The sequence below is a fragment of the Coffea arabica genome, chromosome 3c, assembly GCF_036785885.1.
Source record: "Coffea arabica cultivar ET-39 chromosome 3c, Coffea Arabica ET-39 HiFi, whole genome shotgun sequence".
NCBI classification, from domain to species: Eukaryota; Viridiplantae; Streptophyta; class Magnoliopsida; order Gentianales; family Rubiaceae; genus Coffea; species Coffea arabica.
In genome coordinates this window covers 40,651,525-40,667,262 of record NC_092314.1, presented here as the reverse complement: position 1 = coordinate 40,667,262, position 15,738 = coordinate 40,651,525, and the positions used below count along the sequence as shown (strand labels likewise).

Here is a 15,738-nt window from a genome sequence, read left to right as displayed (position 1 = left end):
TGCCATTGTATGCAAAATTAATATTTTTATAGACAAATCTGGTATATCGGATCAAGCAAACTCTTCGGGAACAGGGTGAATCAAGTAACCCATTGCACACCTAGGGTCCCTGCTCCAGTACTTGGATTTGTTTTATAATTATTTAATTGAGGTGGTAATTAGGACTTTTTAGTAATTATTATTGCACAGGTTCGGCACCTGTCAACCTGACAACTGTCCCATACACCTTTCTGGATCTTGCAAATATATTAGTCAACAAAAAGAGTGCGCAGAAGAACTAAATTGAATTGTTATAGCCACTCATGGCCCCAGTTACTAATCATCATGCCTATCCATTCGTGTGGGTCTTATATGCTCTTTAACCATAAGATTGGATGCCTACCTGTTATACCCAAAAAGGAAAACAAAATCAACAGCGAAACAGTTGGATTTGGGCAGAAATGGTAATGCTAATGAGCTACTTCAAGCTCAAGCTCACACATGGAATCACATATTCAACTTCGTAAACTCCATTTCCCTCAAATGTACAATTTAACTCGGCATACCAGACATTATTCACAAGCATGGTAAGCCCATGACCCTGGATGAACTCACCAATGCTCTTCCAATTGGCAATGCAAAAGCCCCCTTTGTCTATCGCCTGATGAGGATTCTAATCCGGTCAGGCTTCTTCATCGAGGCAAAAATTAGTCAGCACGATGATGAGGAAGGTTATATGCTCACTACTTCATCTAAACTTTTATTAAAAGATGAGCCTTTTAGCTTGACGCCATGTTTGATCCTACCTTGATGGATCCATGGTACCACCTTAGCCACTGGTTGCAAAACAACAGTGATGTGAATCCCTTCAAGACTTGTCACATCAGAAGCTTAATAATTTTTTTAACGAAGGAATGGCTTGCGATTCTCAGCTAGTTGGCAGCATTCTGATCAGGGATTGCTAGGATGTTTTTTCAGGGTTGAATTCTTTGGTGGATGTTGGAGGTGGTACTGGAACTTTGGCTAAGGAAATTGCTGATGCTTTTCTTGACTTGAACTGTATTGTTCTCGATCTTCCTCATGTGGTTGACTGCTTGGTAGCGAATAACAAGAGTTTAGCCTTTGTTGGAGGAAGTATGTTTGTAGCTATTCCTCCTGCAGATGATGTTACAATGAAGGTAAGATCACCTTTCCAAGAAGATGCAACAGATCCATATTCACCTTTTTGTTGTTAAAAGGCAGCTTAGTATTGATTCTAAACACATCTATATATGCTGCTGATTCATTACAACCATGTCTTTTTGATGTGGTATTCTTGACTAATTTGAATTCTTTGTGATATGAATGTTAATTTAAACAGTGGATATTGCACGATTGGAATGATGAGGAATGTGTACAAATGCTTAGGAAATGCAAAGAAGCAATTCCTAGCAAGGAAAATGGAGGGAAGGTGATAATCATAGACATGGTACTGAATGACCAGCAAAAGGGAGCTGATGATCATGAGGCAATTGAAAGTCAACTTTTCTTTGATATGCTGATGATGGTGCTTGTCACGGGGTAACAAAGAAATGAGAGAGAGTGGGCAAAACTCTTTTCTGAGGCAGGATTCAATGACTATAAGATAACTCTAGTACTAGGCAGGATTCATTGAGGTTTATTATTAGGAGTAGCGGATAATTTTTTTGGACTATTTTTGTTAGACATATGTAAGAAGTCAACATGTTTATCTTTTCTTCTTTTACTATTGTAATCTTTTGTGGCATTTTCTTTTCATTTTCAATAAATCAATATTTTTTTGGGAGGTGAAAATAGCCATGCGAGAATTTTCTGCAGAGCTATTCTGTCGGGCAGACCTGTAAGTTACATGCTCAACACTTTCCAAGCACAATCTTGAGTATTTATTTCTTTTCATGGCCCGTCCCAGGGAGAGAATTTGAGGAATCATTCGCTAACCCCAAGAGACAGACTACAGGGCAGATAACTTAGCCCAAAAAGGAGACCCAACATGTAGCCCATTGTGCGTAGGGATGCAATTGAGCTTAATCAAGTCGAACACTCTAGTATTTAAATTTATTTAATTATTTTAATGATTTCAAAATTTTTGTTTAAGTTTGATTTATTTATTTGTCCTATCGAACTTGAATGAGTTTGACAGGTTGTCGATGCCTGTACAATAATAAAAATAAACCTAATTACCAATTAAAGTAACCAAAACCCGATTCCAAGTACTGGAATAGGGACTTTAGGTGTGTAATGGGTTACTTGATTCACCATGTTCCCGAAGAGTTTGCTTAATCCGATATACCCGATGGGATGACTTTTACACAAATAATTATTAATTTGTAAACAGGGCAAGTAGGGTCGTATCCTCAGGGACTGGGGATATTTATCTCTTTTGAAATCCAAAGTAACACGAGGGGATGTTTTTGTATAAAAGATGACAATTAAAACAATTCAACTAAAATGAAATAGCCAACTAAAAATTAAATGACAATTCACTGAAATCAAAGAAATAATAATTAAAGGTCTAGCCAAGAAATAACTTCAGCAATGGTTCACCTAATTGATCATCAATGCAAAGACAATTTCAATTATTTACTAATAAATAGGTTATAACTACCAAACAAGCGATGACAGTTAACCCCTCCTTACTGTGTCGGTGATTAAGGTACGCCTGTTAATCACTGCTCTAATTGAGAAATAACCTTAAGTACGCCCATAAGATTTAATTTTCCAATTGCCTTATGTATTAGAGATGCCCTATTCTAATCAAATAACGCACTATCAGGGTTATTTTAGATTAGCCCGCGTATTCTCCTGATACAATCTAATCATGTCAGTTGTCACTATTTCGAGACAATTAAATAATTACGGATTTAATATCCCAATTGACAATAGATTATTAAATCAACTCATTATCCGGATCCAAGATAATCAATTAATTAAATAACCATAAGCACTGCAATCAGGGAATATGCAAATACCAATAAATAAGTGAAAAAGATAAAATTAAATTGATCTCACAATTTTTAAGCGAAGCAAAGCATCCGTTGTTCCTTGACTAGACAAAGGGGTTTAGCTTATTATTGACGAGAAAAACCCATACGAAACTGAAGCAATAGTCGCTGCCATTGTCTCGGTAATTGGGAGAATTCAATTCGCTTCAAATAATGAAAGGAAACGAAAACTGCGTAGAATGGTTAAATCTTCTATCTAATTCGTACTTTGCGGCTACCTCTTCTCCCAAGAGCTTAGAGTCTTAATCAAACTTTGACTTCCACTTCTTCTTTTTCTCTATTCAGCCGCCCCAGACAACACAAATAACCAACTTACAAAGTTGATTTCCTTCCTCTGCTGAAACTCAAATAACTAACTAACAGAATAGTTACGGCTCCCATGTTGCACTTCCAAACACAAGCAGGTGTCGCATGTCTTTCCTGAACTTTCTCGACATGTTAAGGCCTGAGTTGACGTGACCACGTCAAGCAGTATTTATAGTGTGAAATTTGCACCTATTTACCATATTTTGCTCCAACTCCTTGCAATAAGTACAAATGCCACAAATGAGTAGAATCTGACAATTAATATGCATTTAGTGAAGTAATAAGGGAAATTAATTATAAAATAAATGATAAAATCCATGTCGCTTTCATATCTTACTAATACCACTTAAGCAATAGCAAAATTAATTGAAAATTTAAAAAAAGGTAAGGGATTAGATGGTAATTAGTAGATTAGGTAGGTGAGATGGGAGATTGTAGCCAATTTGAATGCAACTACCAGTTCACAAAGCATAGAATAAGATATTTAGGCTCATTAAATCCTTGGATTAGGGTCTATACCTCAAATGGTTAGCAACTTACCAATTTGCATTAGACTTCAGGATCTCATCAGTTTGTGTTCAACTAACTTGTTTTTATGTACTATTTTTAAATGAAATACAGGGCAAATTGAACACACACTCATTTTTGGTGAGTTCTGATTAAATTAATAGAGTCAAGTGATGTTTATAATTTGAAGTGATTTCATCATATTATTTTCAAAATATAGTTTCTTTGAGCTACGGCTAGAAAACGTGCCCAAAAAACTTAATCGTAATGGCGGCTAATTGATGTCCTATTACCATTCATGACTTGCATACTTTTGGCAATTAGAAATGTACTACATGAATGGCCAAATCTATGTATGGTTTCAATCAATTTTGTTTTGACAAGATACTTTCGTGCACGTGTATATGGTTGTTCATGAAACTATCTAGCCAATTCCAATATTATATAGTGTTCGTGCTAAATCTCTTTGTCAATAAGTTTAATTAAAATTATAAACATATACTATTACCCCTTCTTTCTTTTTGAATGATTAGTTCGCTACCGTAAATAAAAGTGTTTTGAATGATTTATCGATATATGTTTCTTGATCTTTTGATTTGTCTAATATCTCCAAAATTATAGAAGTGTTAGCGTGAGCGTAAAATTGAGTATCATGGATATATACAATATTCCAATATAACGAGGTTTACAATTTGGTACAATTTGAACTTTATTAGCCTCTTCTTCCTTGTCTTCTCTTTTTCTTTTGTATCCAATTGAAAGCATTGAGTGGTCTTTTGTTCGAATACTAATGCTGACACTACTACAAACACTAATCAACAATATTTGACAGTTGATTGCTAATCTCCCGTTGAAATACAAATACTAGTTAATACTTATCATCAATACACGATAGTTTTATATCCATTATTGTTTCATTGATATCGGGGAAATTTTATCAAAGAAGAAGAAACCGTAGTTGAATTTGTTCATAATTCTTGCTCCTGTGTTCGGTAAGGAGTCTCTTAATTTATAAGTAATATTTTAATTTGTATCTTTATATGTTTTTCAAGAAGTTAATTCCAAAGGACAATTGCTATTACTAATGTATACTAGATACCCTGGTTATTTCGACTACTGGAATTAATGATGCATACATGCAAAATTACAAACCTTATTGGACAGTGATTCCATGAAATCTTTAGGTGAAACTAGAAATCAGGTAATTGCTAGTTGGAATTGTAGACTTTTTATACATAATATGTTTTCTTTTTATCCTTTTTTAGAAAAATATTGTAATTGGGAAATCAATGTCCGATTGCTGACGTCTTCACAATTTTCAAAGTCTGATCACCTTTGCATGTTCTCATTGTCCATATTTACATTTTTTACTTTAATTTCCATTTATTTTTTAGTTTTTTAGTGATTAGTTGTTTTTTCTTTAATTTTTCATATTCTATTTTGGGTTTTTCTCCTTTTTTTTATTCTGGTATATTGTGTTATGTTACTTGATGATGATGATGATTCAGTAAAGTTCAAATTTTTCTATTTGAATTGGATATATATTTTTTAATTTTCTAATGACGATTATACATATTGTCAATCTTTGGTGTTATTCATTTGGATACCTCAAATTTTAATAGATAAATTCAAAAGAATTAATTTTTTTGTTATAACAATTTTAGGTCCCATTTTAAGATAGAAAAGAATTATTTCTTTTTTTTTGTGACAATTTTATGTCCCATTTAACCATATAAGAGAGGAAATTTTTAATGAAAATAAATTTGGGATGTTAAATTTAGACAAAAACATAATAAGAGTGAAGTCTGATGATTCTCTTAGTGAAGGATGCCTGTACAAGATAGGTATTTTGGAGATATTAGTCTTTTTTTTTGTCAAACCTCATACTTTCACTTCATTTCATAACTTGATACTACAAGACTTAGATACATCAGAATTGCTTCCTCTGTATTCATTTTGTGCTCTCTCATGGAGCCACATGGGAAAACACACTTCCCATTCAACATTTTTTGTTAGCTCTACTGCAAACTTAGCTAAGCTATGTGCACAACCATTCCCAGTTCTATGAACAAAGGAGAAAGTACATTGTTCAAACAAACATCTCATATTAGCAATGTCCTCAAGGATGATGGCTATCCTGGTTTGCTGCTTATCTTCCTTGTTAATCATGTCCACCACCTCTTTGCAGTCCGACTGGAGATATTAGTCTATGTCTGCTTATCTGTGTGAGATCAATGGAGGCTGTTTTGTTAATATTATTCTTGTTTTGTGCAGCAGCAATACACACGGTTAAAAAAATTATAGGTTTATTTTCCACCTTAGAGTGTTAGTTATAATGCTCATGCAATTAGCTAGTAGATTAGTACTATCAATGATCTATCTGCCTACAAATGGCCATATGATATGGATTTCTCTATTATCTCACTGCATTTATGCATTCATTGTTATTAAACTGAATTTTATATTAGTACTTGCTCAAAAATTATAAAGATAAAATTCAGTTAGAATACCACTAAGGAGCAAAGAAGCAAATAATAGTTAAATCCTCAACATCTGGCATATAAAATTGATAACAAGAAATTTGTAAGTTCATTCCAAGTTAATTGCATAACATAGTTTAATTATATCTAAAATGTTCTGATGAACATATGAAAAAAAATCATGTCGTCTTCAAATCTTACTAATACAACTTAAGCAGTGGCAAAATTACTCGAAAATTAAAAAGATGTAAGAAATTAGGTGGTAATCAGCAGATCAGGTAGGCGAAATGGAAGACTGTAGCCATTTTGGATGCAGCTATCAGTTCACACACCATAAAACAACACATTTAGGTTGGTTAACATCCTTGGATTAGGGTCTATATCTCAAATGGTTAATAACTTACTAGTTTTTATTAGACTTTAAGATCTCATTCTGAGTTTTAACAAGAATTACACTTATTTTCTGGTTTTATTGTATGTTGGGGTACAACAATCAAGTTTTGCAGTTACATCTGACAAGACCAAGCTAACTTCAAGAAAAGTTATAAAATTATAGAGGATCTAATTTACGATGTGTCATAGGAAATGCCAACGGATGGGTTGGACTAACCTATCTTTGCATACGGTCGGAGTAAAGGATGATTGGATGGACACTGAAGATTATAGCTTTTATTGCAACTGTAGCTTTTGCATTCGTTGTTAAAGCTAATGTTGTCCTGTTATTTGGTGCATCCTTGTTGTTTCTGCAATCTCTAATGCTGTCCTGTTTGTTGGAGGTAAAGTTGCTGAGAGTCCACAAATGACACGCGAGTTCTAACAAACAGCTGAAGAAACTTCTGGACATTATCCTTCGCTGTGCATGTTCCCTTGTTCCAAATCATGGTATTGACCAGAAGCTTGATTTGATTAATCCTACTTGTGAGAAGGGAACACAATGGCAAAGCCTACAGCTCTAATTTACTGACACCATGAAGTAATGTCTCAAGTTAAACCAGCTTGGCCACTCAATTTTCAGTTTTCTTCCCAAAGTTCGACTAGAAAAACTATAGTTATTGAACCCGGTCCGAAAGGGAGCTGACGAAAGATGTGGGTGAATGAGTTACTGGTTCAACCAGTGAGTGAGTGGTTTAACCGGTGAGTCACTAAATATATTTAAATATTATATTTCATAATTTTTGATATAGTTAAAACTATAATAAATTATGTCATAGTAAATGCTGAATTTGCCTAATTTATTATAGAATCATTAATTCTTATAAAAATTAATAAAACCTAAATTCAATTAGTAATCTATCAAAGTTCAAGTATAAAATTTTATTTAAGTGTAATTATCGGGTTTATTTATGAATTTTAGGTGCAAAAGATTATTAGACATGAATTGTGTGTAAAAAATTATTATGATAGTTATTAAACGATATTAGAATGAATTGTGTGATATGTTATGTTTTATATTCGTTTCATAATTTATAGAGTTTGGGGAGTAATAAAATTTATTAAAAGATTCCAAATAAATTTTATTTTTAAAAAATAAAATAAGGATAAAAGTCTAATAGATAATATAAAAAAGACTAAACAATCAACAAATGAGTTGTTGCTGTAGTGGTAATTGCATTTGCATATATACAAGAAGTTTGGGTTCAAATCTTCACATCTAAAAATTTTTAACATGTAAACTGGGTTCCCTATAAAATCGAATGGTTCACCGGATTGACCGATTAAACCGTCGATCCGTTAAAAAGTCAACGGTTCACTTGTAGGAATGTTTGAATCAAAAAATTTGGCCTGGTTCAATGACCAGTTCACAGACTTGACGAGTCGAACCACCAGATCAAATTGGGTTTAATAACTATGAGAAAAACTCCAAGTCTATTGCAAACTACATGTGCTCGACATACATAAATAATCTAACAAGAAACTAATTCTGGAATTGGGCTTAGACATGCTTCCTGAGGTTGTAGAGCTTAGCCCGAGATTTAACTGATTCAGCCTTCAGTTAAAACTTAAAACAAAATACAGTTCAGTTCCCGATTTGATAAGTTTGCTGAATCGAAAATGTACAAGAGATGTCAATGGAAGCCCTCGCTTGCGGCAATGTTTGTTTTTCTTGGTTTTTTGCCCTTTTTTTTTCTGCTAGTAATTAATTCTCGTTCTTTTTCACTCCCTCATTTTCAGTAAACTTTGATCAATTTAATTGATTCCTAACCCCTATTGCGTATATGCTTGTACCAAGTATGTCTTTCCTAATAATTATTCTTTTGTATTAATATTTTTTCCGATGTTTTTTTCCTTTGAAGGTAAATGCACTAGTGACTAAGTAGCTTACAAGAGAAGTACAAGATATAAGGTGCCTTGCTTCCATCTAGAAAAACATGCAACCTATCTAGTTTACAAGTCTGCTACTACGATTATGCTTGCATCTCCTTTCTACTGATGCAGCGCCAGCACTATTTGGATACATATGAGAAGTTGGATTTTCCTTCCCCTCTACTAATTCTTTGATTAATCTCACCAGCAAGCATTTCAATCCATAAACCATGAAAATTCATATGCCTTCTTGGAAAATCTAGTCTCAACCTCCTCCTTAATAAGAGCTTCTGCATAGAACTTATAACGCCAGTGCGGTACAACCTGGGAAGGACCATTACTGCTATACCTATTAATTTCGCCAAACCATCAACAGTTGGCTTGAATGTACTAAGAGGAGGTGAAGGCCACCAGATCACAATTTCTCTATGATGGAGCAAATTGAGAACATGACAATGGCACACCATTGATGAAAATAAACCGTTCGTCTACCATGGAGCCGCGCTTGGTCAATGGTAAATGAACAGATAGCATAAATCAGGCAGCCTAACATAGTAAAAGGAAGGTTGATATTCGCCTGGTCTTATATGCACATTTAATAGCATCCCAGCAAATTCTGCTGGAAATGACACGCACCACCTCCCCACTTTGCTGTCAATGCATCATAGTACAATCGCCATCAGTCAATGTCAAACTAGCTAGATCCTGCACTACTAGAAGAGGGAAAAAATCGCAAATGTGTAAATCATGATGCTGGAAGACAAGAAATGGTCATTTGTTTCTTCAGCCCAAAAGAATTGAGATTTTGACATCTGCACAATTCCAGAAGACATAGTTCGTGATACCTATGAAAACAACATGTTACACTTTTCAGATGCGAGTCTTTTAGCCGATGAAACTTGTTTTCTCAGACAGAAGAATCTAAGTTAGCCAAGTAGTCAGGGACTTCCCCCGCTATTTGGTTGAGGGTTCAAATTTTGGACTCAACAATTGGGAGTGGGAAGGGTGGGAGGTTAAAAAAAATGGTTTGGCCTGGAAAAATAACATTATCTTACTTTTTACCACTAGCATTGCAGTTGCCTTGACGTGTATTATGGTCTGCAGTCTGCACTCACTAAAGAAAGGGTCGAAACCGAAAAACCGAAAAACCGAAAAAACAAAATAATGATAATCATAATAAGATTATAAGAATTAGAAACTTCATTTTGTTTATTCTTTGTTTTATAAGAGAACCTCCTCAGTTGAATTCTATTTTACCTCCGTCCTTAGCTAACATGGAGCTGAGAAAAGCGCTGAAATCAGCTCAAATGATGTGAATATTCGTTCGGAAAAATGGAATAACTGATTGTTGATTCGCTAAAAGAGGAAAAGTGTAAGTTTTAAGTTCTACAAAAGATGTCAGTATCAGTATCAAATGAGGAAGATGAACTGAGGTGACTGTGTTTCACAAGACGGATACTACTGTACTACTTACACCTGTTATGCCTTTCACTACTTCCTTAAGCTGATTTGAGCCAAACCAAAAAAAAAAATTTTTAAATTCTAAATTCAAGACTCTATGAAAGTGCTATATACGTGGCCTCAATTCATTGATTTGAAGACAAATGATGAATCAATATGAAATTCATTTATTTGGGTTATCATAGATTATTTATAGTTGGAATTTCAATCAATGTGAAGCCTAAAGTTTTTGTACTCCAATTTTAAAAAGTGAAGGGTGGGGGGGGGGGGGGGGGGGGGACAGCCACACATGTGTGATTGTGAATGAAGATAAGCAATAAAGAGAGAATTAATTTGGAGGATGAGGAATAAGAAAAAAAAAAAAAAAGAGCTTCAAAAACAAAAGACAGATTGATTCTAGTGAATGTGGTTTGATGTAAAAGGAAAGTTGGTCTCGTGACTCTTTGTTGTTTGGTAGCATCTTGTGGTCATGGAAGTCGGAATTGTGTAGTACATGCAGACAACAGATTAAGCCTTTCACGGGTGCATGTATCGATCCATAATAGTGCCCTAAAGCAATTATACAATCCTGTGAACCCAAGAGATACTAATTGCAAATAATTTCATAAAACTAACATAATCAGTCCATAATCAGATCTACGATAACTCCCATAAATAATAATCATAGTTGTCGTGATTTGTGAACCCCCAAGATACTACATCAACAATGTCATTAGATTAACATGTATAATAATTAGTTAATAATAAACATCCCCAGAAAAAGAGGTCAATTAAAAACACAAAACTATGCATAACTTCAGTTCTCACCTAAGCCATGTTCGTAGGTATAAGTGAACCTTGAGCTAAACATGTTACTTATAAACAACTTTTTTTTTTTTTTTTCCAGTGTAAGCGGGAGGACTCGAATCCGAAACCTCTTACTTACACTCCCTACCCCTGTACCACCCAACCCAACCCTTCCCAAAAACAACTTAAAAACAACTTAGTATAAGATAACCATGTTTTCAAATAACAAAATTTTTTTTGGTTTTTTGTTTGTTTGTTTGTTTTTTTTTGTTTTTGGGGGGGGGGGGGGGGGGGGGGAGCAACTGTTCAAGACTGTGTCTAGTTTTGTAACACAGAAGTAGGAGTAAACCCATAGTTGAGAAATGACATTTGCCCTGTGTATTAGTAATATAACATCCATAGAAGTTACCATATATTAGGAACTGAATATCTATCCGTTTGGGCTGTATTCTTTAAGAGTTTTTTTTTTTCTTTTTGCTGAAAAATATCTATAGTGCTTTAATAAGGTGTGACATATGTGAAATACAGAGGTAGCAAGAGAATATTTTTTATTATTAAAAAAAAAAGAACATTAAAAAAGCTCAAAAAGAGAATATTTTTTAATAAGGTGTGACATATGTTAAATATTTTTTTATTATTAAAAAAAAGATAATATTTTTAAAAAGCTCAAAAAAGTTTCGACAAAAAATAACAATCTAAATAGGACATTAACATTTCCTCTTGCTTGGTTTAGCCATTACAAATTGAACTTGAACGTTCTTAAACTTTTTAAACTGTCTATCTAAATAGTTATACTTAAGTTGGTAAACTTTTCCAAATCTGTTGGCTGACCATCAAATTGTGTATCATCATATTGTTTAATATATAAAACCGAATTCAGATCATACCTTTTTTTATTTAACTATTAGTAAACAAGATCTAGGTAGTTGAACAAATTTGCATATTGGAACTTGAATTTGGTGTCAGAACAGATGCATAAGTATAGATTTGTTCATTGTCTCTATGTCATTACATCTTATAAATTTGATGAAATCAGTAGGCTGAGAGCAAGATTTTGTAGGGCTACTGTTGTGAGGAGAGAACACCGTAAAATAGAGTTTCTGCCTAATATAATCCCTTTTGATGGGCAAGATTGTACTGCTGCCACGTAAAAGAAATGGAAAGGAAAATACTACCATGACTATTATTTGTTTCAATAATATTCAACCCTTAATTGGACACTGAAAATATTATTAACGAGATATATATCTTCTCACCTTTATATCTAGTATGAAGTATGAAAATATAAAAAAAAAAATTACAGAATTCTAAGTTAATTAAGGGTCGTTTTCATAAATGTTATGCTGTCTGTCGGCCAAAAAATGTAGTGATGTATGCAAAGGTTGTCCTAATTTGTCACGGGAAATGTAGCGGCTCGTTCTTAAGGCCCACTGATGGCAATTTTCTGTTTTTATCAGGAGTTCTTGAATTCGTTGCTCTTTTTTTTTTTTTTGAATTGAAGAAGAGGTTTCTACAATTAAAATAGATCTAAACTCTCAACTGAGTAGTTTTCTATGGGAAAAGGCTGCTTTGATTATACTTATTTTCATATATGAGTATATCAATTGTATCTAGGAAAGGATCGATTAAGTGGTATAGAGGCAGAGAGTATAAGTGAGATGTTCCGGATTCAAAACCTCTTTTTTTTTTTTTTTTGGCTAACCCCGACAACCGAGAGGGACGCTACCTCCACTATTATTGATAGTGGAAACCAGAGTACAGAAAGAAGATCAGAGTACAGAAGATCGAGAATTAGGAGTTTCGCACCTTCCTAAGGAAAGGCAACCCCATGCTGTCGAGTCTAACTCCTCCACGGGCCAGCCGCGACCAGTCACTCCAGTGCTCATAGAGCTGAACAGTTTGACGAGGGTGAGCTACCCCTACATTAGCCAAAACCTCTACTTACATCTTACCTAAAAACAAAGAAAGTACATCAGTTTTAGTCCTAATTTGTCACGGGAAATGTAGCGGCTCGTTCTTAAGGTCCACTCATGACAATTTTCGGTTTTTGTGAGGATTGAGGAGTTCTTGAATTCGTTGCTCTTTTTTTTTTTTCTTGAATTAAAGAAAAGATTTCTCCAATTAAAATAGGTCTAGACTCTCAAGTGAGTTGTTTTCTAGGGAACAAGGCTACGTTGATTATACTTATTTTTTGTCTCTGAAGATTCGGTGTCAACCTGTCTTCTTCAGGTGGTCCTTAAGAGCTGCAGTTTTCCATTTTTCTTAGTATAAGCTTTTCATTGTTCCTTCATTTTTGTTAATCCAGCCTTCTTCTTAATTCCCTTTTGGAAATTAAGTCCAAATAAGTTTTCACGAGGAGCACTTTCTACTTTTTAGGCAGCCTTTGCATGACAAGAATTTACTTCATTATCAAAGTAAGAGACGCTCGTGAAGTGACAAATTATTGTATTGGAATAAGCTCTAAGACAACTCACCTGTAGGTTAAAGCCACGTGCTTGCATGATAGTGGTTTTCATTATTTTATTTTATTTTCAAGAACATACAATGGACTTCATTACGTTTCAGCAAATATTTACAGATGTGCCCCCCATCAAATGGAAATTCTTTTGATCATATGCATCCTTTTTTAAGAAAGACAAACACAAAAAATTTCACATTCATCATGAAAAGGCATGTATGGAGTATGTTACCAGAGAGCATCAGCACCGAAGAGACAATTTGGACACATTATCAAGGTGGGTCGGCAGACATTGATCAGATTTCTTCTCCTCTGGCTCTTGTCACTTGAGTCTTGACTATGAAATTGTGCAACTGCAGAGTGCATCTTATGGTTGATGCCTGTGTTTTGAAACTCGGATCGGGTTGTGACTCGGTCGAGATTAGGGATTAATGGGATCGACCAGAGTTTGATCCATCTAAAAATAGAATGATGTCATTGTGATGTCATAATAAATGTATTTAATTTTAGAAATTAATAACTACATAAAATTTCTAAAAACGTATTAATATGTTTGATGTTTTTAAGATATATTACAAGAAAATAAAAATAAAGTAATATAATCAAGTAGGACTCTATATAATTTAAGGCGCATTCAACAAGTTTAGAATTAAATTGGTGGGCTTATTTGAAAAGTAGTACTAGAATTTCGGACTGTAGTTGTAAATTACAAAATATTTCTAGGTGTATTAACAGTTTTCTAACACTCTAGGGAACAAAACAGAATAAATAAATTATTAGGGCATTTAAAGCTATTAAATAATGAAACCTTAATCTTGTGTTTTCTTATTTCTCTACAACTCTAAGGTTCTATTTGATAAAACTGAATATGAATTCTGAAATCTGAATATTGAAATAGTTAATTTGCTGAATTTTAAGAAAGATGAAAACGATAAAATTATGACAGGGTAAAAAAAATGTGAGGAGTATGGAGAAACTATGACAGTCAGTAAATAGCTAGGGAGAACATAGAAGTATAAAATCGTTAGATAAAGAATATAATATTATTTAATTAGATAAGGATTTTCAACATAATTAACAAACAAAGGTAGATTTGGTAGATAATATAAAGTGATTGAAATAAATCGGTTGATTTTGATCAGAATTAAGCATTCAATTACAATTCTTGTATTGAAAAAAAATACACACAAATTTAGCAATGTTTAACAAGTTCGCCAAATCAATTTTTATTCATCAAACATCCAAAACTTCTGAATATCTGAAAAGGTTCAGCACTTTTTTATGTTATCAAAATAAACCCTAAGTCGTCAATAAATTTCTCTCAATAGAATCACAATCGTGCACACTCTCATACACATCCCCTGCAAAGGTATGAAATCTTATCTCTCTTATTTAATGTCTTCCTCTCCCCTTCTCTCTCTCTCTCTCATGGTGGTGTTGTGAGATGGAGGCCAAAGCGACAAACTCACACCATGGCTGGTGTTTGGTTGTATGCTAGAGGATGAGACAAGTGAAAAGGGGAAAAAAATCAGCACAAAAGGAGGAGGAAAGAACAGTCTGGATGGTTGGCTTCTTGTGATTAACAAAGTCAAAAGTGAAGCTTCGTTTAGACTAGTAAAGGGTTATTGGGAAGGGTTATTGGGATGGCCGGAGTCGGATCCATCTAAAAATCATGACAACATCATTATGATGTCATAAATATATTTAATTTTAGAAATAAATATATCATCAAACATATTAATATGTTTGATGATTCTAAGATATATTACAAGAAAATGCAAATAAAGTAATATAATCAAGTAGCACTCTATATAATTTAATGCGTATTCAACAAGTTTATAATTAAATTGGTGGGCTTATTTGAAAATTAGTACTAGAATTTAAGACTGTAGTTGTAAATTACAAAATATTTCTAGGTGTATTAACTAACACTCTAGGGGACAAAATAGAAGATTAAAAATTATTAGGGATTTCAAAGCTACTATCAAATAATGAAACCTAAATCTTGTGTTTTCTTACTTCTCTTGCAACTCCAAGTCCTCGGTAAGTTTCTCTCAACAGAACCACACGTACTCCTGTTTTTCTCGTCAATAATAAGCTAAACCCCTTTGTCTAGTCAAGGAACAACGGATGCTTTGCTTCGCTTAAAAATTGTGAGATCAATTTAATTTTATCTTTTTCACTTATTTATTGGTATTTGCATATTCCCTGATTGCAGTGCTTATGGTTATTTAATTAATTGATTATCTTGGATCCGGATAATGAGTTGATTTAATAATCTATTGTCAATTGGGATATTAAATCCGTAATTATTTAATTGTCTCGAAATAGTGACAACTGACATGATTAGATTGTATCAGGAGAATACGCGGGCTAATCTAAAATAACCCTGATAGTGCGTTATTTGATTAGAATAGGGCATCTCTAATACATAAGG

The 15,738-nt window shown here is 33.7% G+C and overlaps 1 pseudogene; it reads left to right on the top strand.

The window, feature by feature from the left end:
- Positions 1-302: 302 nt before the first annotated feature.
- LOC140037982 (trans-resveratrol di-O-methyltransferase-like) lies at positions 303-1,637 on the top strand (annotated as a pseudogene).
- Positions 1,638-15,738: the final 14,101 nt, after the last annotated feature.